Raw genomic sequence first — 25,759 nt, forward strand, 5'->3', positions numbered from 1 at the left:
TTTATGGCTGAATTTTATAGACCTGTATTTTCAAACAGCTAGTTTTTTTTTTTGTTCTGAATTCGTATACTGCAAATATTCAGTTTAAAAAAATACAGATTCAAGTTTTCAAGATGAAGAAATTCGGAACTTCAAATTCAGTTTTCTAAAATTCAAGTTCTAAAATTCAAGTTAAAAAATTCTGATCTTACAGAAAGTAGGTCACAGGTTATCCACAGGGAAGAGTAAAGGATCTCAGATAAGTCAAACAGAGCATTTTGGCTGCACTGTTTTCTGCCGCAAACGCGGTGGTGGTTCAAGAGAATCCATGTATCTTTCTTTCAGTCGTTTTTTTATTTAATATTAAGAGTAGAAAAATGAGAAAACAAGCATTAGATTTAGCATTAGCATTAGACAAGCATTTTAGTATTAGATTTCTAATATAATAATAGTCCGCTGCAGCAGTTGCACGGAGCTTACAAAACGCGTGTATTGCAACTATAGGCTACATTTAATTTTCTCATCAAACAACTAGACTAACGAATGGCTCGGTACAACAGAAGAGCCTAGAAAGGGCTTTTTCTCTGTGTAGACCAGCAGTTGGTCTGAATTTGCTATAACCTAGCCTATTTTCTGGACTGTATAGGCTAAGTCACGTTTTATCATGAAACGCTGTGATTTATTCCAAAGTGACTCAGGCATTTAACGTTAAATAATCTAAATGTTGACTTTCAAAAGTAGGCGCGCCAAGAAGGCTATTCTCTGTATTTTGGTTCATTTTTGGTGTGCGCCAGAAAGATCTAAAGAGACCGAGACACACTAAAGCAGCGCATCATGTTGTTTTATTTATTTCTGGCGTTACTGCTCATTATCAAAATGAAACACAGTAAACCAAACATATAAAAAGTTATTCTGCCTAATTTAATTGGTCTGCACAATATAAAGGGCAAGCTGTGCCGCACACAGTCCTACTTGTTATTCCAAACATTTCCCTTGCTGTAAATACGCTGATTTAGCCTATACATGTATTTTGGGACTCGACTGAAGTATGACGCCTTTTTATTTGTATTATAATATAATATATTAAAATACATAATCTTCTGAGTTTTATGATGTAGGCCTTGTGTGTTTTATTAAAATGTATCATAATTTACATCTGAAAATGCGCTTTGTGCATTCTCTGACATTATATTTATTTATTTAATTAATATTGAGTATCAATTGATGTTAAACAAAACGGTGTGTTATTTTCTCTGGCAACTAAACTTCGCAAAAAAAAAAAAAAAAAAAAAAAACTTCCAAAGCAAAGCCATTGTGCGTTCTCTCCGCGCTCCGCAGCTTTTCCACACAGATTTTGTGAACTGGCCAGCTAAAAAAAATAGGCCAAAGAAATAGACTAACGGCTAGTGTCCGGGAGATGCGAGGTACGTTCATATTTATAAATAAACATAACTGATTTTGTCTACACCTAAATACATTTCCTAATAATAACAGTGATTAAGCCCAAATGTGTGTGGGGGTAATGAACACAATATTTGTTTGTTTGTTTTTTTTGCCCGAATGGTCTCCACTCTATGCATTTTGTAATAATACAGCAAAAAAATTTAACTGACCGTATTTGCCAGAAAATAAGTCGCATGCACATGAGTGCAAGTCACACCGGATCATGTTGAGAGAGAAACACGTCATAAAAAATAAAAAAAAACATTTTAATATTAGCCTATTTCGCAATAGTGTAAAAGACCTGTAAATAAACAACATTTACATGATAAACACTATTAACATATAGGCTATGTGTTGCCTATTTTACTTTCCCTTACTGTATGACAAATGAATGCAGAAAACAACAAGAATGAAAAATAAGTAGCCATGTATAATAAAATAATATAGGCTCCATAGACTATAAAAATAGCCTATACTGTGCCCTTTATTACAAACAACATTTAGCCTATTTTAAACGGCAAGCCTAAACAAATTTATTTAAATCGAAACGGTCGCGCATCTCTCATTCAGTCAAAAGTTTTCATATTTGCAACGTAACGTGCTAACTATTAATATAAAGAAGGCTTCATACTTCAGTCGAGTCCCAAAATACACGTATAGGCTAAATCAGCGTATTCACAGCAAGGGACATGTTTGGAATAACAAGTAGGACTGTGTGCGGCACAGCTTGCCCTTTATATTGTGCGCAGACCAATTCAATTAGGCAGAATAACTTTTTATATGTTTGGTTGACTGTGTTTCATTTTGATAATGAGCAGTCTGCGATATGAAGTAACGCCAGAACTGATAGCCTACTATGTTGTGTGAGAGCGCGATGCGCGAGCGCCATCTCTTGGATTTGTTCCACTGCTGGGAAATAACTTAATACTCTGTTATTTATAGTCATACAGATAATATGACATCATTCGAAACAGTAAAATGTATATTTTTATTTGTGTATTCAAAATGACTACAAAATATCATGTCATTGAAAAATAAATAAAACAACATGATGCGCTGCTTTAGTGTGTTTCGGTCTCTTTAGATCTTTCTGGCGCACACCAAAAATGAACCAAAATACAGAGAATAGCCTTCTTGGCGCGCCTACTTTTGAAAGTCAACATTTAGATTATTTAACGTTAAATGCCTGAGTCACTTTGAAATAAATCACAGCGTTTCATGATAAAACGTGACTTTAGCCTATACAGTCCAGAAAATAGGCTATAGGTTATAGCAAATTCAGACCAACTGCTGGTCTACACAGAGAAAAAGCCCTTTCTAGGCTCTTCTGTTGTACCGAGCCATTCGTTAGTCTAGTTGTTTGATGAGAAAATTAAATGTAGCCTATAGTTGCAATAGGCTACACGCGTTTTGTAAGCTCCGTGCAACTGCTGCAGCGGACTATTATTATATTAGAAATCTAATACTCAAGCTGTTTTCTCATTTTTCTACTCTTAATATTAAATAAAAAAACGACTGAACGAAAGATACATGGATTATCTTGAACCACCACCGCGTTTGCGGCAGAAAACTACTGCAGTGCAGCCAAAATGCTCTGTTTGACTTATCTGAGATCCTTTACTCTTCCCTGTGGATGACCTGTGACCTACTTTCTGTAAGATCTGAATTTTTGAACTTGAATTTTAGAAAACTGAATTTGAAGTTCCGAATTTCTTCATCTTGAAAACTTGAATCTGTATTTTTTTAAACTGAATATTTGCAGTATATGAATTCAGAACAAAAAAAAACTAGCTGTTTGAAAATACAGGTCTATAAAATTCAGCCATAAAAACATTTCAATTTGTTAAATTTCAAATGTTCAATATTCGTTTAAAAAAATCAAATTCAGAACTATTTAAACTACCACCTAAAATTCAGTTTTGTTAGATTTCACTTGTAAATAATTCAAATTTACACAATTCAAATTCAAATCATATTGTCATATTTTAAGCTCCATAAGGTCTGGCCATTTTGGAGGTTGCTGAGGACGGCGAGCCGGTCCCCAGTCTTGATGAGGGGGAGTGCTACTTGCCACACTCTATTTTTGTGCCTCACGTTTTACAGAAGGACCGGGATGAGGCTGGGTGGCAGACAGCCGCTCCCCCTGAGTGCGGTGATTAAGGAATTGTACGAATGCTTCCTCGTGTTTCTTCACCTCCTGAAACTTTCTGACAACTGTATTAACCAAGTCACCAAAAAGACAGGAAGGTGAGATAGGGGCATCAAGCAGGAACACTCAGTCCCTGTCCTTGATGCCCGTGAGATTCAGCCACAGGTGCCTCTCCATGCTGACCAAAGCACCCATTGAACGTCTGATAGCGCGTGCCATTTGCTTGGTCGCACGGAAGGACAAATCTGTGGCTCGACGAAGCTCCGAGAATGCCTCCTTGTCGATGGAACCTCCCGCACTCAGGTCCTTCAGCAGGTCAGCCTGGTATATCTGTAACAGTGTATCTGACGTCGAAGATGCAAAGACACAAGAAGTATTTGGTTTCCCTCATGAACGAGATAACTCGTTATGAAGGTCTTCAAAGAAGGGGAGAGACCTATGTAGGGGTCCCTCCTCCTGGCCACCAGACTGAAATCTGTCTTCCAGTTTGGAGCGTTAGGGGGGTCTCTTGTTCAAGTAACCATCTTGAGTATTTCCTCACACGCTTTGTCATCATGTGAGGAACGCTCTGAGGTAGGCAACTCATAATAATTCATTGACCTCCGCACTGAGCCGAAGAAGCGTCGGGGCACACGTCAGGATCGAGCAAAAGGACATCTGGGTCTTGAGAGAGAGTGAGTGCTAGGGACAGACCCGTCTCTTGCCCCTCAGCCAAATCCATTTGCGAGCCCCATGATGGCATAGCGGGTGCTGGCCCTTGGAAGTAAGCAAGAGGAGCATGTAGCATCTTAACTGTAAATAATTCACAATGCTCGCACTCCAACGCAAGGGCAGCGTGCTCCTCCCCCAAACATACAAAGCAATATGGAGGCACACACCGTTTGCATTGCACATCGCTAATTTTTCTTTTCCTTTTTCACTTGTATAAAAGAGTGAGAGGAGAAAGAGAGAATTTTCTGCACACTGCCTAATGAAAACTAACTCCTAGCAGAGAGATAGATAGAGCTTTAATCACACACATACACACAGTATGGTCTGAAGACAAAAAGACCTGTTGATACACCTGTGGCACATCTAATTATAGCCTCTGATGAGCAATGACATCACTGTCCGAGGCTATAGAGTTCTAAGTCAATTTCATTGACGTGTTGCACACATATTTCACAGCTGGTCACAACAAAAAGTGTTCCCAGAGCACTGAATCAAGCGCAGCATTGAGAGTAGCTTTTGAGAGGGAACATGCATTTAGATTAAAAATGACGAAAACAAACATTTTTAAAAGTGAAATAAGTATCCTGTTACCATGATGGACAACAAAAACTTTTTATATATAATTTCTACATAAATGTTTTAAGGGAATGCTAATTTAATTTGTTTAACTTCATAATTTCCCTCATTATTACAGTATTAAAAAGAAAAATTCTGCTGGCCATCTCAGGATGTCTTGTCTGCTTTATTGTAATCCTGATCATTGGATGCCTCGTTCTGAGAATCACCCGTAAACCAGGTACAAACAGAAAACAATTCATATACTTAATTAATAATACTGGTCTCATCATTAAAAAAAAACAAGCAATATCTATTTACAACAAGCACCAGCAACCAGCCTCATGTCGCCCATTGCTCAGACTTCAAATACTGTAGTGCCACTTCTATTTACAGTGGATGTAGTGTAAACAGGATTTAATTTTTTGATATTTACAGTTGGTGTAAACAGTGTCTACTATTATTTACACTCAGTGTAAACACTATTTACCCTCTAGCACACTTAGTGTAAATAGCTGCTAAAAATGTTAAATTGTTATTAAGCCTTTGACATGGATTCAGCCATTTTCAGCTTGTTGTCATAAACTACCATTCAGATGTTTCGATTTTTAAATGTTTTAAATTTCTAAAAGTCTCTAATGCTCCCCAAGACTGCATACTTATGCACTATTCCATGACGATTTGTAGTATAAATAGTGAGAGTAGTGTGTTCACATTGAAAAAAATAAAAGTGCACTTTAAATATCCGGATGATGCACTTAATTAATGTTGAACACTTCATGCACTCAACTGTCACAGCTTTAATTACGTAGGGACAAATATACCCTTATAAAATTCACGGTTGAGTGCATAGTGTACAGTGCGTCATTTGGGACGAAACTTGCATTTATTTGATCAATAATACAGTAAAAACAGTTTTATCTTCTGTGTAAAAAAAACATTTAGCTTCTGTGTTTTTAATTATATTAGTAACATTTTACATTTAATTACTTCTTACAAAACTTTTGTTTCTTATCATTATCTTTAGAGAAAAAAGAAACAGTACCAGAGGACTTGTTTTTCTCAATGGCAGACTCCAAAAACCGTAAGTTATGGGTACCAAATGTCCCCACAACTATATTAATACCAGAAATTTCTGACCTTGTGGGGACACTAACTGATTTTTTTGAAAATGTAAAAATGCAGAAAGTTTCCTGTGATGGGTAGGGTTAGTGGTAGGGGATAGAAAATACAGTTTGTACAGTATACAAACCGTTATGTCTATGAAAAGTCACCATAAAATGTGTGTGTGTGTGTGTGTGTGTGTGTGTGTGTGTGTATGTGCACACACATACACACCATCTCCATCTCTTCCGTGAGCACTTAACCACATAAAAAAAAAAAAAAAAAACCTCCCCTTTCCCTCTAAAACCTCACTTATCCTACTCTGAGGGCTTATGCTACTCTGAATAATGCCTGAACTTTGTATCTTGAGCACTTCTTGCGCTGCTTTTTGTTTTTTGCCTCTTCATGATGACTCGCTTAATCTAGTCCTACTTTGTAAGTCGCTTTGGATAAAAGCGTCTGCTAAATGACTAAATGTAAAATGTAAATGTGCAATTTATCGATATTTACATTTGTATGGGTCTTTAATTACTCTGCAGAAACAGCTTCACCCTTGGAGGAGTACATGGACAACAGTCCCACAGAGATGGAAGGTATGTGCCTTTAACTGTGTTTAGCTGACATTACAATCAAAAACACAGTCATGTACTCAGTCACTTTAACAAACGGTACTATTTACTAGGGGTGTAACGGTACGCAAAAATCACGGTTCGGTACGTACCTCAGTTTTAAAGTCACGGTTCGGTTTATTTTCGGTACAGTAAGGGAAAGAAATGCAAACATTAAACTGCAGGTTTTTTATTACTATAATCTTTTTTTAACAATTTGTTTACACTTTTTTAATAAAATATAATAAAATATATATATAAAATAAAAAAAAGAATAAGAAATAAAATACTGCTGCAAAGTTCTCCACTAAATAAAATACTCAGTCTCAAACCAATATCACATAATAAATTTAATGAAAAAATTTAAATAAATAACTATGATTACAGTGCAGCATTACCAATCCCAGCTTGTAGGCCTGCTCATATTTAAAAATTAAGGCTGTGAATCGATTAAAAAAAATAAACTAATTAATTGCACAATTTGCTGTAATTAATTGCAATTCCTCCAAGCTTGTTATCATCAATAATTAAACTTAGAATCACCTAATTAAATGAAACACCGGGGAAAAAAGGAACAGAAAATAGCCCTATATTAAAATAATATTAAACATACATATATTAATGTATTATTATTTTTCAATAATCAATCAACATAATGAATTTAAGATTTTTTTTCTTTTCTTTTTTTTTTTACTAATTATCAAAATAAAATATAGTCCTACAAAGCTATTATTACCAGAGCATGTGATCAGAGCAGGTTATTTTACCATTGTTGCCAGCATATACCAGCTCAGCAAACAGAAGTCTACTACTGAGAAATTTCACCTTATTTGAGCGGACTTTGCTTTTCCAGTGCGTGATCGGTACATGATTGGAGTGTTTGGGCCGTTAACGACAGAGCAGAACGCGCAGCGCAAACACGGAGTCGAACATTGAACATTGAACAGAGAGTACACACAGTACACACACACACACACACACCCACACCCACACACACACACACGGAACGGAGAGTGCGGCGGCGCACACGGAGCGGAAAAGCTTTTTTTTTCGCCCTGCAGTCGATTTCATTGGTTTAGAGTGACGACGGGTAAAACCAGAGAATGTCTAATAAGACGGGCTCTGGTAAAACTTTCGTGCACACGTGCACCGAACCGAAAGCCCTGTACCGAAACGGTCCGGTACGAATACACGTACCGTTACACCCCTACTATTTACTATATCCCAAGCTTCTGTGATGATATTATATGAAAAACTATTAGTGACATTCATTTTGCATGAATTTGCTTGTTTAACAAGCCAGAATTATCACTGTGAGAACTAAAATAAATCACCACACTCTCTCTAATATCATTCAGAATGTGAGGAAAAAGAAGAACTGGTAACTGATCTTGTTTCAGCCGTTCATGTGGATGGTGTGATTAAAGGTAAGAAACCTAACAAACATATAATCTACTAATGTCTATCATATCATAATATTTGTAAAATAAATCAATCATTTAATTTTAATTTCATTAAACATTTTAAGTTCTGTTGACATAATAATGTTGATCATTACATTAACTTAATATTGTGTGTAATTTAAACTCAAATTTCGGCGTTACTCAAGTAGTTGGAGTGACTTAATTTGACGAATCAACTTAAAAATTGTTTGTTACATATTAAGTTCCTCTACATAATTTCATTCAAATATGTCATAGCTCAAAAAGATGGATGTAAACTGTTGTGTCAGTTTGTTGTTGTTGAACCAACACATTATTTTTAGAGTGTACATTACACTCTTAAAAATAAAGGCTGCAATGGAGTTTTTTTTCTCAGTAATAAAGAACATCTAGGTTACGTATGTAACCCTTGTTCCCTGAATTGGGATCTCACCTGAGAGCCCAATAACCTTCAAATGTAAACTAAACGACCCAATGCACATTGGCATGCGAGATTTGCATCGCATGCTCCACCCCGCAGCACGGGTATAAATATGGAAGCGGGTGTGTTCGCAGTTCAGGTTTTAGCTGAGGACCCGAGCAGGTGACCCGGCCGCTAAACAGTGGTACAGCAACTGTGGCAACGAGAAGTGACGTCTTCATTCCCTCCTTCAGGGAACGAGGGTTACATATGTAATGGAGACGCTCACTTTCAGTCGGTCACATTTAACATCACGCCGGAACGTACAGATGAACTGGGATCCCTAACAAAGCACCACTATTGCTGCACCTCCCAGCATACCTCCTGAGACGGAAGATGGGACAGAGAAAGTTGATCACTGCTGTTCCCCATGAACCATTCAACAAGACTATTGGATAACGCTGGGAAAGCGTGCCCTTTCAAGTTTTAAAAAAGGACGCTGCGGAAACCACATCCTACTCGTAGGGAGGTATCATATGAACTGGCTATTAGGGCAGTGCGACATATGGAATGTCTCTGAGGTAACTCTGGCCTAGTTTTGGGGGAGTCAACACCAGAAGGGATGGCAGAGTGGACTCTGACAAGGGAAAGACATGGACTCGCTGTCAGGGAAGCCATACCGTGGAAGATGACACATATGGAATCACCATAGGGATCACAACAAATGGGCAAGATTCTTCTACATGAAAATGCTTGCCGGTCTCCTACCCTCTTAATGGAAGCCAGCGCAGTCAGAAGCACTGCTGACTGCAGCGGTTCAAAGGCAGCTCTCTGCAGTGCCGTTGGCACCAATGAGAGATCCCAAGGGGGTACGGATTGAGAGCGAGGCGGATTTGGGGGAAACGCATTCTTGTGTAGGTCCCAGGGCGAGTTGTGTGCCAGCACATCCATGCTGAGGGTCCCCTCGGTCAGGGAGTAAAACAACTGGCAATGAGATGTGTCCGTGGCAAACAGGTCTACCTGTGCGGTCATGTGGCAAGATCCCAATTCGTCGGTACATTCCGGCATGATGTCGAACGTGACTGACTGAAAGGGAACCAAAGAACGTTTAGTGATCGGTTCTTAAAAGAGCAATTTTTCTTTGTATGAAAAACATTTGAATAAACTAAAGAACATTTTTTTCACTATAAAGAACCTTTAGTAGAATGAAAAGGTACCACTGATGTTAAAAGTTCTTCATGGAACCATTAATGCCAATAAAGAACCTTTATTTTTAAGAGTGTATACAAAATACAGGAGTATAACAATGTTTCTGAGCAATAAGTGAGCAATCTCAGAAATCAGTTATCACAAATTACTCTTAAAATTTTTTCTTGAAGATGAAGACTCACCAGCGGCAGAAGCTAATGGCCTAACATCATTTAAAGGTAGTTAAATTACACAACTTTAAAGCCGTTTTGAACTTGGTCTTAAAAAGTCATAGCTCTTGGTGTTAAAAAGTGTTTCACACTAAGAAGCCTGAGTTAACATCTTTTAACCCTGGGTCATAAACTGCCTCAATGTTTTATTAAATATTCATGCACTTTGAACTGTCATAAAAAAGTACCTCATAAATAATAATCACTGTTATTATCCCTGTAAATATGCAAATAAAAAGTCCCATCCAGGGTTTTTAAATGTACAGTGTGAAATCTCAAAACCTGAGCTGAACTATTTCAGATTCTAGGTTAACAATTTCAAGTATGATAAACCTATAAAAAGCGCTTTGGAGTGCAGAAAAAAGTGCTATATAAATTATTGCGGATACCAAATTATTATTATTCTAAAAACACATTGTCATGTTTCTGCCTCTCCAGGAATCTGAACTATTAACTCAGCAATCAACATCATGATGGAGTTTCTATATTTGCACTGAGGCAGCTAAATGACATATGCTTGTATTAAAAAGATTGCATTAGCAGCACGGCACTTTGTCTAGTAGCAACTGCACTTTTGTATGCTTTTAAAGGCAGAAAAACAGCTTGTTTACAGCTTGAGAAAATGTAGAATTGAACTGCAGTGTTGTGGAGACCGCATACTTCCTTAAATGAAGACAGTAATTGTTGGGGAGACAAATAACGGACGGCAAAAAAATTTAATTATCAGAAGTAATCAAAGTTATATGGTTTGTTTCATTTGTTACTTGCAAATACAAATATTACAACATGACACCTAAGAAAAAATATTAATTGTAATACATCTACTAGATTATTTTCTTATTGTAATTAATTTGCATATTAAACAAAAGATTAAAAAAATTCTACTGTATGTGCCACCTGCTTTACCCACATTTTATTTGAGATATTGTTTTTGTGTGTGCGTGTGTGTTTTGTGTTTTTATTGTGTTGGTTCTGGATTATTTGCATTCAAATAAACATGTAAGACTAACACAAAGCTAGACTTTCATTTGATCATCCAATCAACTGGTTTTCAAAAACCAAATACACTCATTTTCTATGTACTGAAGTCAACATTTTGAGAATTGTATTATAATACTACCCAGATGCCTTCACAATCTACTTGATTACTCATTGAATTCTAATTAACATTTAGGTTCAATCTATCTTGAGGAAATGACAGGACAGACATTTTTTTAAATAGTTTAATCCATTTAATTGACACAAAGATAACTTAAAGATGTAACTTTTTCTGTTTAAAATTAACAACATTTAAATAAGAAGTCAATGCATTATCAGTCTTTTTGTCTTACCCTGCTTCAATATAGTATGCATATAAGTGTTTATACTTTAGACCTAGCGGGATGGTTTTCGTAGGAAATTGCGTACATACATCACTCACCCATATCTGTAAATAGATTAAAGTTATTCCGGTGTTGTGTAATAGACCTTATTCACAACACCATCTTTGATTTTTAAATGAAAGTGAGGCTGTGAGGGATAGACATACATACTCTTCACTGCCATTGAAAACACGGTAAGTCTACCCCTTAGAGCCTCGCTGGAGTAATGTGGGGCTGAGAATATACCTGTTATTATGAAGAAAGTGTGTCCTGATCAGGTGGAAGATGTCTCTAATGTGGATAGGCCATTTATTCCCTCGGTAGAAGACTTGACAAGCAGGAGAAAATGTTGGAGGAGCTGTCCAAAAAAAAAATGGAAGAGAATTGTAGCATCATTTCTGAGGTTAAGGGCCCTATTTTAATGATCTAAACGCATTCAATTCAATTCACATTTATTTGTATAGCGCTTTTCACAATACACATCATTTCAAAGCAGCTTTACAGAAAGTGCACAAGTCCATATTACAATTTAGAATGTTCTGTTATCAGGTAACTGTCTAAGTTATGTATTTCAGAAATGTACATCCAAAAATAACAGTTAGCTAAAAATGAATTAATTTAAACAATGTAGTAATTTAATGCAGATACAATGAGTTCATTGAAGTAATGAATACTTGAGCATTGGTGCATGTTGATTCAGTGTTAAGCGGGGGTTGGCACCGTCTCTTCATAGGTGTGGAGGTTTGAGGAATTAAATAAGTTGGCTGCATTTAATTTTGAGGAATTAATTGATGAATGCTTATCTGACTTTCAGTAGTTAGATTCATGTATAAGTTCAGCCTTTCATCCAGACCTTGTTGACTTGTCTGGTTGATCTTTTGCTGTGTTTAATTTTGAGGAATTAAACAAGTTGGCAGCATTTCATTTTGAGGAATTAAATGATTAATGCTTATCTGACTTTCAGTCGTTAGATTCATGTATAAGTTCAGCCTTTCATCCAGACCTTGTTGACTTGTCTGGTTGATCTTTTGCTGTGTTTAATTTTGAGGAATTAAACAAGTTGGCAGCATTTCATTTTGAGGAATTAAATGATTAATGCTTATCTGACTTTCAGTCGTTAGATTCATGTATAAGTTCAGCCTTTCATCCAGACCGTTTTGACTTGTCTGGCTGATGTTTTACTGCATTTAATTTTGAAGAATTAAATGGTATAATATGGTGCTGCAGCTGTCCACCTCCGAGGAGATGGATGTGCTAAGCATCGAGTTAATGGAAATTGAAGATTCGACATCTCAATCCCCTGTGTACAAGGAGTTTTTGGAGTTTATAACTCGGGTGCTTCCATTCGGTCTAGCTCTATCACCCCACATGTTCACCTGTTCACCTGTTCCTGCTCACATGTTCAGCGGAGTCAGAGCAGTTGGCGGTTCGGCATCGAGATGTCGTCCTCACACACATGCAGAAATTGGGGGTCGAGACTCAATGCCAAGAAGAGTGTGCTTTCTCCACTGCAGAGAACCACTTTCCTTGGTGTGGTTTGGGATTCAGTCACGATGCGAGCCGTCCTATCGCCCCTCGTGTAGCTGCTATCCTCACAGCCACGAAAGAGTTAAAGCTAGGCCAGTCACTCACTGTGAAACTGTTTCAGAGACTGGAAGCAGCGTCCAATGTGATACCCCAAGGGGAAACCCACTTTGTATAATCAAGATCACACGGCGGTGTCTCCACACCTTGGTTATATGGAGGAAAACTTGGTTCCTATCCCAGGGTCCAGTGTTAGGAGCTCTTTGCCATCGAGTTTCGCTCTCAACAGATACTTCCCTCACTGGCTGGGGAGCGGTAATGGAAGGCCACTCAGGCCAGGGTCTGTGGAGGAGTCACTTCCTTTCGTGGCAAATAAACAGCCTGGAGATGATGGTGGTCTTCAATGCTTTGAGACACTTCCTCCCAGACCTGAGGGGCCATCATGTGCTTGTCTAGTCAGACAACACATCAGTGGTCTCTTACATAAATCATCAGGGGGGTCTGTGATCGCGTCCACTATGCAAACTGGTGCACCATATCCTCCTGTGTTCCCTGGGGAAGATACTCTCCCTAAGGGCAGTGTGTATCCCAGGGTGCCAGACTATAGAAGCAGACATCCTGTTCAAGGCAGGGGCTGAGGCCTGGGGAATGGAAACTTCACCCCAAGGTGGTGAAATATATATGGGAGGTATTTCGGCCAAGCGAAAGTGGATCTTTTTCGTCTCAGGATACGAAACACTGTCCAATTTGGTTCTCCCTCACACACCCAGCTCCCTTGGGGCCGGATGTTGTGGTATAGACATGGCCAAGGCTACGTCTGTATGTTTTTCCCCGATTACTCTGCTCCCAGGAGTTCTGGAGAAGGTCCGCCGGGACAGAATAAGTCTACTACTAGTAGTGCCGTACTGGCCAAGCCGACTGGTTCTTGGACCTGGTGTCCCTCCTCGACATGAACGGGTAAAATATAAGTAAAGAGTTAAATAGAACGATCAAATGTATTGCTAAACTATTATATAATTGACCAATAACCAATTGCCAATCTAACCTAAATTTGAGGTTGTGATAAAATGGAGTCAGATATAAAATGGAGTCAGATAAAAGCTTAAATGGAATTAAATTACTTTGCCACTTGGAAAGACAGTAGCACGCAGAGACCTTCACCCGTTCTATCAGATGACGACATTGGCCCGATCTAGATGGGTTTACAGTCGCAAGAATAAGATTCTGTATTTCTCATTTTGAAAATGAGAAATTTAAAAAAATGTAGCATCTGGACCAATCAGACACACACAAATTATTCATTATATTTAATGAATAATCCAGCAAACTCACACTCACAACAAAGGTCTATGAAACGTCCCCCAAAACTAACATCCCTAATAAAGCTAACACACTGGCAGAACCCGGTGTCCTGTTACAGGACACATTAAGACTGATAAGACTTTTTATGACCCCAAAAGGAATTTGCAGAGAGTTGTGAATCTCTGGCATTCTTGTTGTCTGAACGTGTCATCGACGCAGCGTGAGTTCCCTCGAAAGGGATTGTCTCAGGTTATGACTGTAACCCTAGTTGCCTGAGATGGGAACGAGACGCTGCATCACTTTTCCATTAGAGCTGAAACAACTAATCGATTTAATCGATTAAAATCGATTATTAAAATAGTTGTCAACTAATTTAGTCATCGATTAGTTGCTAAATAACTTTTATTTGCCGTAAGCGGCTCATTTTATTTGCCGTAAGCGGCTCATTTCGTGCATATTTTAAATCTGCGGTGACCAAAGTGTGGCAGTAATGAGCGACCGGAGGTTTTACTCAGCCAGTACAGCAGGAGAAGTAGCGAATAGCCAATAGCTGGCCTTGTTTTATGTCACATGCTTCCCGCACAGCGTCTGTGCAGCATTCAGCGAGATGGCGGAGGCAGACGGCAGTGGAGCTCGAGAAAGAAAAAGAAAAAAGCGGAAGATAAAACTAATCGAACGAAGCAGCATTCGGCAGTTTAGGATATCGCACAAGATTTGTCAACAAAGAAAACATTTCATCACTGGAGAGTTTTTTTTATCGACACCATCGTATCAATTGATTTTGATTAATATGCGCGAGGGAGAGAGAAGCAAGACAGCGCTCGGGTGAGTGCGCGCGCGCGGCCGGGGCTCTCTCTCTGCTCGTTCTTATATATGCCCTGTCAAGCTGACAGGACTTAAAAACACATGCAAATGATACACTTTGTTTCACTCTATGGTGGTTAAACTCTGCAATTAATTGTTTTTTCTCGGAACTAATGTTTTTGTTGGAACGAAAGTTTACATCGTATGTTTCTCCGGAATCAGCCAGCGCGAAGGACGTCTATATTCCGATTGGTTGCTGGCGTTTGCCGCTGAACCGCGTCATAGCTTATTACCATAAAGTTGAGCTACTTTCAACTTTCTAATTGATTTCACAGCATAAGCTATAAAGCTGTTTCCCAGGTATAAGCTGTGTGTTTACAGGAAATAAATAAATAAATAAAATGCAATTTGCTGCAACTGTATTCTGTTTTATTCTTATTCTTCGTGAAAATATGTTCTGCAAGATTCATTAATAAGCTTTGTTCGGGATGTTAAACTACTTTAGGAGCCCAAAGGACTGCCATGGTGAAAACATTATTTGAAATCTCCTTGTGAAATTTGCTAGAGTACGTATGGGTCAGTGTTTTGATTGCAGAAGAGTTCGACAAAGGCTTACTAACACATAATAAAACAACTCCAGGTATGTTTTTGATGAGGATATGACAATGCAAAATGGTTAAAATCTCTAAAAAGTATGTTGAATGATAAAGACCCTTTGTTAATAATTTACTTGGGGGAAAAATGGGCAAAACTAAAATATAAGTACATAAACCGATTAATCGATTAATCGTAAAAATAATCGTCCGATTAATCGATTATCAAAATAATCGTTAGTTGCAGCCCTATTTTCCATACTCCCTGCATTCCTGTGATCGACTTGCTTCGGCTCACCCGCCTGTGACGTTCACTGTCTCCATTAGACTAGTTGACACAAGTGCTTCAGACACAATCATGCAGGGGCGTTCCCAAAGTGTCATCGATGCAGAATCTTGTTCCCTTCTCAGGAAACTAGGGTTACAGTCGTAACCTGAGACATTTTCAGACCAGCACACCCATGAGCGCACAAATGGGCGCAAATGCATTTGCTATTTAAACAACGTGGCGCAGGATGTGAAAATGATAACTGCGTCGGGCTGAAACTAGCAAAAAACACTTGAGTCGCGCCTGGTGCCGCATTGCGCCGGATGTATGATAGGGCCCGAAAGCTCACAAGCAGAAGGCAGCTTGAACTTTCTGATCTTAAAAAAGAAAATAAAGAGCAGAGGTCAATGGTAGAAGATTGGATTGCTACAAAAGGCATTGGAAATTACACATCTAAGGCTTGCCAGAGAAACAGAACGAGAGCGTAACCCATGAAGAGAAAACGACTTTGAAGCTTTGGGGGTGTTGGACTCGATCTACTCCATCTGTGTTTTGATCATCGTTCTGAATCTGATCAAGGCGTAGTCTTTGACAAAAATGTTATTTTCTCAACTTTTTTGTTTAAAATGTTGCCTTTCTTTATGAAACTCACCGCCATTCAAGTGTTGAAGCCTAGTAAAGTACAGTCAAAGGTATTTTTCAAGTATAAAAAATAATATCTATATTTGAACATAGTAGTATACTTCAAGTGCAAAAATAATACATACATAGTAAACTATAAGTATAATGTTATGTTCACTTAAAGAAAACTTACAAGTATACTTGCAGTATAAACTACTAAACTAGTAGTTTACTGAGAGTACACTTCAGTGTGTACTTTCATAAACTAAAACAATTACTACTTGTATTAAAATAGTAAACTAATAATACTATACTATAGACTATAGTACTATATAACTATAAGTTCACTTGTAGTACAGATGCATTACAAATGAGAAACCTAGTTGTATACTTAAAGTTTACTACTCTTACACTTATAGTACACTTACATGTATACTTTTATATACTAAAAGTGGGACAATTTGGTCCCAAGCAGTATTGAAATAGTACACTTACAAGTTTACTACATGTACACATTGATATTAGTATACTTACTACATAAAGTATACTTAAAAATATACTTGAACATTACTTAAGTGTACTTCATAAAATGAACTTGAAGTATACTTCTTTTTCGTAAGGGGAGTCATCCAACTGAGAAGCAAACTGAATTTTCTGTCTAAGATCAAGGATTTATGAAGCTTTATGGTGTTTCTCTAGTGCACTGAGCTTCTGTGATGAGCTGTTATATATAGCCTAGTTCAGTAGCATTTTTCTCCTGATAATGAGAGTGAAGTCTCAGCATTGGGAGTGCCTTTCCCTCAAGATAGCTCTGAAGCTGAAGCCCTGGTGTGATAGCTCTGATGACATAATCTATAGACCTTTTTCACAATTGGTTACTGGAAGTGCTCATCGAAGCAGTGTATCAATTCTTCCAGTTATGTATATTTTCAATGTGCTGTAATCCTCTAGTAGAATATACGCCTCTTAAAATTAGCATCTGCAGGATGATTTCAAAATCCGGACATTTTCAGAGACAGGAGAAGAGATATTCTGATGATTACTGTGCACAGAATTTTCCATACTCAACAGAACTTGTCGTTTTAATTTTACAGCAGTAAACAATACAATGCTCTCCTTTTTTCAGATGATGAGAGAGATGAAAACTCATGGCCAGCCTCGTGATTAATGAAACTATGATAATATTTATAATAAGAATTATTTCATACCACACCAGATAATCATTCAATTTTCGAAGCGGATCTACAGAGATTAATCTGGCCACTGTCAAAGGGATCAACTAGGGAAGTACTTTGGTCACGCATTGAACAAGCATGAGCTGAAGGGAAAGTGGCGTAATTTCGTGGTCCCTTTACTTTCATTGAGAGGGAGCAAATTTTTGCCTGACGATGAAGACTTTTTTTGAGAGGCGTTTTGTTGTAAGTGTTTTTGCATTTGTATACTTCTGATCTCGTTACTCATAGTCGTCTGCTTAGTGACACTCTCCGTCCGTTCACTGTTGAGTTCCAGTGGGCGCATGTTCTCATTAAAATCATGTTTATCTTTTTGTTTGTTAAATGCAAGTGGACTAAAGGACAAAGTAAAACGCAAAGGTGTATTTTTTTGTTAAGCAAGGGGCAGAAGTCACATTTTGTTTTTCTACAAGAAATTTGGTTTAAAATACTGTTCTCTTTGTTAATTCGTCTTCGTGAGCATTCTAGGGCAATGCACCATGACAGAAATTATGTTATCATGAATCCTTAATTGAACACCAATAATAATTGATAATAACTGAGCATCAGATCATCATATTAGAATGATTTCTGAAGAATCACATGACACTGAAGACTGGAGTAATGACGCTGAAAATTCAGCTTCACATCAGAGGAATCAATTACATTTTAATATATATTAAAACAAAAACTTTTTTTTTTTTTTTTTTTTTTTTTATCAAATAAATGCAGCCTTGGTGAGCATAAGAGACTTCTTTCAAAAACATTATAAAAATCGTAAGTGTTCTAGACTTTTTGACTGGCACTTTAAATACTTGATTTGTGCATATTTTGATAGTAATTTTTTTTTTTTTTTTTTTTTGGAAAAGGAATAGTAAGGTTAATCTTGTGTTCAATCCTCCATGGGTACTATTCAGATTACAAATGCCAAGTTCTGTCAAGAAACTCTAGATGGTGCTGATGGGTCCTTAACGCAAACTGATGATATTCACAGCATTAACTACATTGCACAAGCTGATTGGTTGTGCTCAGAGAGTTGTCATGACAGAAATGAATATAACGGTCACAATAAACAATTTGTCCACTAAGTAATATAATTCACTATCCTATAACTGTAGGCTGTGTGTGGTTGCACACACTATCGTTCAAAAGTTTGAGCTCAGTAAGATGTATTTGTTTAATGTATTAATACTTTTATTCAGCAATGATGCATTATTATTTATTTATTTTATTTTTTTTATAAAAGCTGTTCTATTTAAATTTATATTCATCAAAGAATCTTGAAAAATGTATCAGGGTTCCCCCAAAAATATAAAAATATCTGCGGAGGGTAGATAATTGCAGACATGATCTCGCATTCTTTATGAATATGGCAAGATGCAAACAGCCTACAAATAAATTACTACAAATACTTATTATTGATTTGATTGATATTAATAACTAAATTAACTGCTCCTTTGTGAGTTTTTGTTGGCAGCACACACTGACTGACAGCATATAGCCTACTATGTGTTCTCATTGGGTCTCATTCATGAAACACGAGCAGAACGAATTTTTGTGTAAATCGTGTGTAAAGTTTATTTTATTTTTTGCAAGTCACAAGTGTTGCAGTCAAGCTTCATGTCGAACCTTTTTATTTTTTACTTCTGGGACTGTTCGATTAACAGATGAAACTCCATTAACTGCATCTGTAATATGCTGCCAAGCTTCCTTTTTTTAGGACCTGATACGCCACTATGTATGCTTGAAAAAATAAAATGTGGCGTTTTGAATGAACTTCTGATAATAAAACTTCAATTTCTGCATCTGAGAAATTTCTCTTCTTCATTCGCTTTAGAGACGACATGTTGAAATCCTTCGTTTGGTGTCATAATATGATGCCCATATATAGTTGTCAGTCGGTTTTAATGGGCGGGATTTATGGTAATTGAGAATGAGCGTGCACGCGCGTCCCATTTACGACTGATTGGAATTCATTAACCCACACACACATTTCACTATCAAATCTGACGTTTACGAAGTATTTGTGAATCAGGAGAAGAATTTTCGGGAATGTCTCTTTACGCGCAAATCACTCACATATTTACTCGTATATTTACGAATGTTTCATGAATGAGACCCACTGTGTGGAGATAAGACTTGGCTCTGCCTTGAGTGCTAATGACTCACATGAGTGGTACAGTGGTTCCTTTCATCAGTGGTACATGGGGTCTGTGTGACAACATGGATTACGCTGCAGTGCTGCAAACTGACAATAATTTAGCAACATGCATCTGTCAGCTCTCTGCAGCTGTTACACCACGAAAGCTGACACTGAGCTGGTTACGTTTTTTAACTTCCAGCCTGTTGTAACCTATCCTGAGCCAAAAGCATTTTGCAAGCACAAGGCCTTTAGGTTAGTAAAGTATTTGCTGTCCTTGTTGCATATAAATGATATAATATATATTCATATAACAATTAGGGAGGTGTCACAATGGTCAACTTTTCGACTAGTTCCCAAGAACCTACAAGCTGATTATGAGTATGACTAGTTTACCAAAATTGCCAGAAAGGCTGCCTCTTTTGCCTAATTTGTGCTTGCTGATTGCTTGCAGCTCCAGTTGTGATGAAAAGATGCATCTTGAACTCTGTCATGGAAACTATGTATGAACCTTAATTAAACAATTTAATAATCAGTTAAAAAGTCATTTAGATAAATCATACCAGTATGATATCATGCTGCATCGGACCAGCGGGTCTAAAAAGGTCTACATTGGACCAGCGGTTTGGAAAATGGATGGATGGATGATTCAACTGCAGGCGCCATCTCACCGGAAATCCTTTGGCACGACCCTCACAGTGCATTATGGGTATTCTCTAGCCGTTAAGCCTACTGTAAGGCTGCGTCCGAAAAACTTGCATGAAGGCACCTCATGAAACTGATTTTGGACAGACTTCTGAGGTAGCCTAACGGTTTAATAATCTACAGCAAAATAGAGCAAGCTTTGGTGAAAACTAAGTAAATATTTAATGACTACAATAGTAATTTCTTGCTAGAAATGGCATTATAATTGGAAAACATTTATCAAAAAGGTACATTTACACACAAACTGATTACCAACAGCAACTTTCAGACACCATCTTTATTTTTCTAGCTCAACTGTCACATAATGGAAAGCTCAGGATTGTGGGAAATCAAAGGCAGCGAAGGATACATCTATGCTGCCTTTAAAAATCGATCAAATGAAGGTATCTCAGGATACAGGAAGTGAAACCAACATTGCTTTCGGATGTGCCTGATACCTTCCGACCTTGGAATGCGTTCTCCGAAGGCAGCATTTATCAGTTTTCGGATGCAGCCTACATCAGCTGTACACTCATCATTGTGGTGGATTATGAGATTGAATGAGTGCACTTGTGCCACTATGGTTCCGGACACCACTACAAATGGCTGTCCCCTCAAATAGTGCCCTATTTAAGGGTATAGGGGGCAATTCTGGACAGAGACTCCAGCATTGACCTTTGGCCGTTCGACCTCACCAGGCTCCCTCGGACCGTCGGCTCCGTCTGGGTCAGACCTCACCACTCCTCCACTGCGGACTTGCGGGCCGTCCACTGCCCTCCGACCCCCCGGGATGACTTTGAGGGGGTACTGGAACCTGGCGAAGATTGGACTGAAAAAGTCATGACACACAAAGACACGTATGACAAAACCTGTTAGCCACAGCATCAATAAAGATGAGCAGACAGTGTAAGAGAGAAATTGTAAAAGTAAATTCTGTAGAAATAACAAGAACAACCAATTTGTAAAGTTTTTTTTTTTATTTATTTTTTATTTTTATTTTTTAAGTAAAATGGCTAATACTTACAGAAAACTCATTCCCAAGCTGCAAATATGAATTGGCCCACACTGTAGAACTATAAGAAATCAAAATACATTTTAGGTACAGTTTATGTACAGTTCAGTTAACTGTTGTGTGCTTGTTGAGGACATATATTTCATACACTCCAACAATAGGCCTACATCTAGTTTAATAAAAAATAAGCTTCTGCTTGACCTCTCTAAATATTCTAACTTCTTTGGCATGCATTTTACTTGTTTTTGTTGCCTAATAGATCATTATTAACTCTGATAAAGGTTTGTTGAACAATTTACACCTTTATTCATATTTTTAGTAATTATAATCATTATTTGTCATTACAAATCACAATGCTACAGAACTGGTCTCCCGCCTAAACATAAATTAAGTAAAAGGCTAAACTGGTACCAATAGCCAATCTCTCTAAGCCCAAATCACCCATTTGCGTTGCAAAGGAAAGTTATGTATTTTTAAGACTTGTTTTCACGTGTTTTTGTGTCTAAATGACTTAACGTTATTCAAATTGTTCCAGTATTGACCGCGACCGCTGCATAAGTCATCCGGGAAATGGACTGCAAATCTTTTTAGCAGTTTGAGCACAATCTATATAACGTTACGTCTATTATAAGTGCTTGTTTTTACCACTGACAGGCTCGGATCGGATGTTATGGAAAGGATCCCTGGATCCCTGCATTTTTCATCATGAGATCCTTCAAACCTAACATGTCAAATGCAGTAATTTTATCTTGCAGACCATCGTAAAACACATTTAATTCAAAATAAACAAATTAAAACTCACCAAAAAACATCTCAATTTGTCTTTCAACTGTTCCAACAATCACCAAGTCTGGTTTGGACGAAATAAACCTTAAGGTAACTTTAATTCACTGCGTTAGATTTGAAAATGTCGGTAAGCAGCGGGGTAAAGAGCAGATCTAACTAACAGTGTTTTTGAAACGTTCGCTGGCTAAACTTCCACTGTCATTTCACACTAAAAGCTATGTACACTATAGCGTAAAATCCTAAAACCTAATTATAAAAGTAAAAATTAACTTACCAAAGTTCCAGATATCCAGTGAGTGAACTGCTGCCTGCAGCTGTGCCCTGACAACAGACGGGCGGCGCACACGCTCTCTGTTTACAGCAACCCTGTATTATTGCCTGGCATATTACAGCCAGGTTACAGCAAAACTAAAATATACTGTAAAATGTTCCCGCTCAAACAAAATTACCCAGAATGCAATGCAAATTACGGTATTTTACTGTCCTGGCTCTTTCAAGCTTTATAATGGCAGTGAATGGCTGATTGTGTTTTAAAAAGTCCATAAAAGTGCATGTATCCATCATAAAAGTGCTCCACACGGCTCTGGGGGGTTAATAAAGGCCTTCTGAAGTTTGTGTTTGTGCGTTGAGTTTGTGTAAGAAAAATATTCATATTTAACACTAGGGCTGTCACGATGTTAGATTTTTCACACCGCGGTTATTGTGGCCAAAAGAATTCACAGTATCGATATATCGCGATATCTCTAGAATCTATGGGGGGGGGGGGTAGTTATCAGTCAAATTATTTTTTTATTTTTTACCCAACAAACATAAGGATACTGATAAACACAAGGCACATGCATTTTTACTTCTTGCGTACTCAATCTATGGCAATTTTTTGTGAAGGAAGACAAGCATGTGAAGTCTATCTGGTTTCAAACTGAAGCGAAACACTGTCTGAAGGTTTTCTGAAGAACTGAAAAACTCTTAAACCTATTGCCAATAAAGTCATGCAGATATGAACAAAAAAATTAAGTGCAAATACAAATACAAAAATAAGATGAGTAAAGAAAACGGGGTTCTTAATAATCACCCTTTATTAAATATATGAACACAGAAACCCCCTGTTAACAGGTTAATGTCTCGTTTCCCTTTCCATGACTAATAAAATAATAGCAATTTACTCTCTGTAAAATGGCGTAATCCGCAGGGTGATGGACACGGAGGCTACACATTCTGCAGCGCCGCGCCGCGTGTAAGACAACTCGAGGTATCGCACAGCGGACACGCACTTTCTCAGTTTATGGCCAGCAATATTCTTATGTTTAAGGACATTATGAAATTAAGATAATGTCTGTACTATGTTATGACTGTACTGTACAATTAAATACAATAGTTGCTGAGTCTGTGATCTGAACACTTTACCTCAGAGCATCCGTTAACTGAATGAATTGAGAATATTTCTGTAAATGAATGTAAAATTAAATGTATATCGCAGCACAGGGTGAAGTCATTTACGATGATTTGAGACAAATATAATGTAAATTTAATATAAAACTATGTAAATGGTGCTCTGTGTCGCGGCAGGATTTTGAACAAGGTCCTGAGCCGTTGCTGGGCGCCGCGGACAGACGCCAAATGGCACCGCCAGTGTGTGTACACTCATAATGAATAATGTGTTTGAATTTTAAAGACATGGCGGTGTGCGACCCCCTTTAAGGTGCTGTTTTCTTTGAAGCCGAAGTATGGCGTTATTTTTTAGTCAAAAGTTATGAGCGTGTAAGACATGCTCACGAGCACATTATGTTATTTCACACGCGCAAAAATTAACCTTCAGCTGGCATGATAAAAGTACTCGCGCACAAATTCAACAACCGAGAGGTGTACAAGTAGCTGCGAGCGAGCGCCTGGCATACTCTCATAGGTTAACTCTGCTTGTACAGTGGAATCCTGCTCGCGCGCAGCGGGCTTCTGCTCGCGGAGAGCTGTTTTGCTCGCGCAGTGAATTTCTGCTCGCTCAGCTGATTTCTGCTCGCTCGAGTCTACATGACTTTTGACAATTTGGGGGCGGAAACCAAGGAGGGCACTGACCCTCTTATGATTGGTCACTTTCATCATGGAAAATCTTGGGAAATCCTAACCCCGCCCACCTTCTGACGCAGCGCGCGTCACTCAGCTCGCTCTGCTACTCCAGCTATCTCTGTGTATATTTTAGACAACGAAATATGTGATAAAACACCATACTAACTATTTTCGTTTTCATTTAAAGAAATCTTAAACATGATAGCCACACAAATGTGGTTCAGGCAACGCGTGTTGATTATATTCACTGTTTGCCTATTTAAAAATAGAAGAAAAAAAAAAATATATATATATATATATAAAACACAAACCTGCCTCTTTTCGTTTTAAATATAATATAAAAACATTAAACATTTTAATATGGTCCAGGCAATATGTGCATTTGTACCAAACAACAGATTTTGCAGTAAACAACATTACAGTTTTAATTTTTTTTACATACAATTATTACAATTTAAAATGACAAAACTCAACCCAGTCTCTTTTTGTTAAATTTCAGTTTTTATCAATATTAGCCATTATAAAAGTATCCACCTTTTTCTGCTCAGTCTAAACAATGCGCGCTGCCATGACGACGACTCCGGTTGCCTACTTCCGGTTCGTAGCTTGACCTGTACTAGCAGCGAGAGAATGAGTTCAAGCTGAAGCTCCTCATGTAGAAACTGAGTGTTTCGAGCATAAGATAAGAAGGAGATAAGAATTTATTTTCTAAAGAGCCGTGAGTCAAAAGAACCAGCTCTTTTCAGTGAGCTGAGTCAAACGAGCCAAAATGTTTTTCACATCTGTCATGTTAACATGGACAAAAGACAATCTCACAACAACATCACATCCTTTTAAAAATAAAAACAGTACAGTATACAGTAGTCATAACTTAGAATTTTATTATAATTGTATTTCATATAATATACAATAATGTAATTTTTACTTGTCCATAACAACCCGAAAACTTGCCTGCTTGCCTTGCACATCTAATTAATGGGCAAAGTTTTCCGACTTTTTTTCTTATGCTTCAGTTTTAACGCTAACCACTCTAAACGTTTACTTTATTGAATGTATCTGATACGGAACCGGACATGGGCATTATCTCCTTCTTATCTTATGCTCGAAACACTCAGTTTCTAAAAAGTTTGAAATCTTCTTTGAATTGTTAAAACAACCAACAACTGCACATGAGGAGCTTGAACTCATTCTCTCGCTGCTAGTACAGGTCAAGCGCTACGAACCGAAAGTAGGCAACCGGAGTCGTCGTTATGGCAGCGCGCATTGTTTAGAGCAGAATAAGGTGGATAAGTAAAAGGTATAAGAAGCTATACAAATAAAGCAAACAATTCAGTCAAACATACAAAGTCAGCGCTCTAGTCTAACCATACAACGGTAAAGTTAAATAGCTTATATGTATAGCTTTATTTGTATAGCTTCTTATACCTTTTACTTATACTTTTATAATGGCTAATATTGATAAAAACTGAAATTTAACAAAAAGAGACTGGGTTGAGTTTTGTCATTTTAAATTGTAATAATTGTATGTAAAATTTTTTAAAACTGTAATGTTGTTTACTGCAAAATCTGTTGTTTGGTACAAA

At 37.7% G+C, this 25,759-nt stretch overlaps 1 protein-coding gene across 7 annotated transcripts in view; it reads left to right on the forward strand.

Annotated features, from left to right (window-relative positions):
• Positions 1-25,759, forward strand: part of LOC311073778 (hemicentin-1) — an 86,070-nt gene that overhangs the window by 27,985 nt on the left and 32,326 nt on the right. The gene's annotated exons all lie outside the window — the stretch shown is intronic.

Source organism: Abramis brama, assembly GCF_963993115.1.
Source record: "Abramis brama genome assembly, chromosome: 22".
In the NCBI taxonomy this organism is placed as follows: domain Eukaryota; kingdom Metazoa; phylum Chordata; class Actinopteri; order Cypriniformes; family Leuciscidae; genus Abramis; species Abramis brama.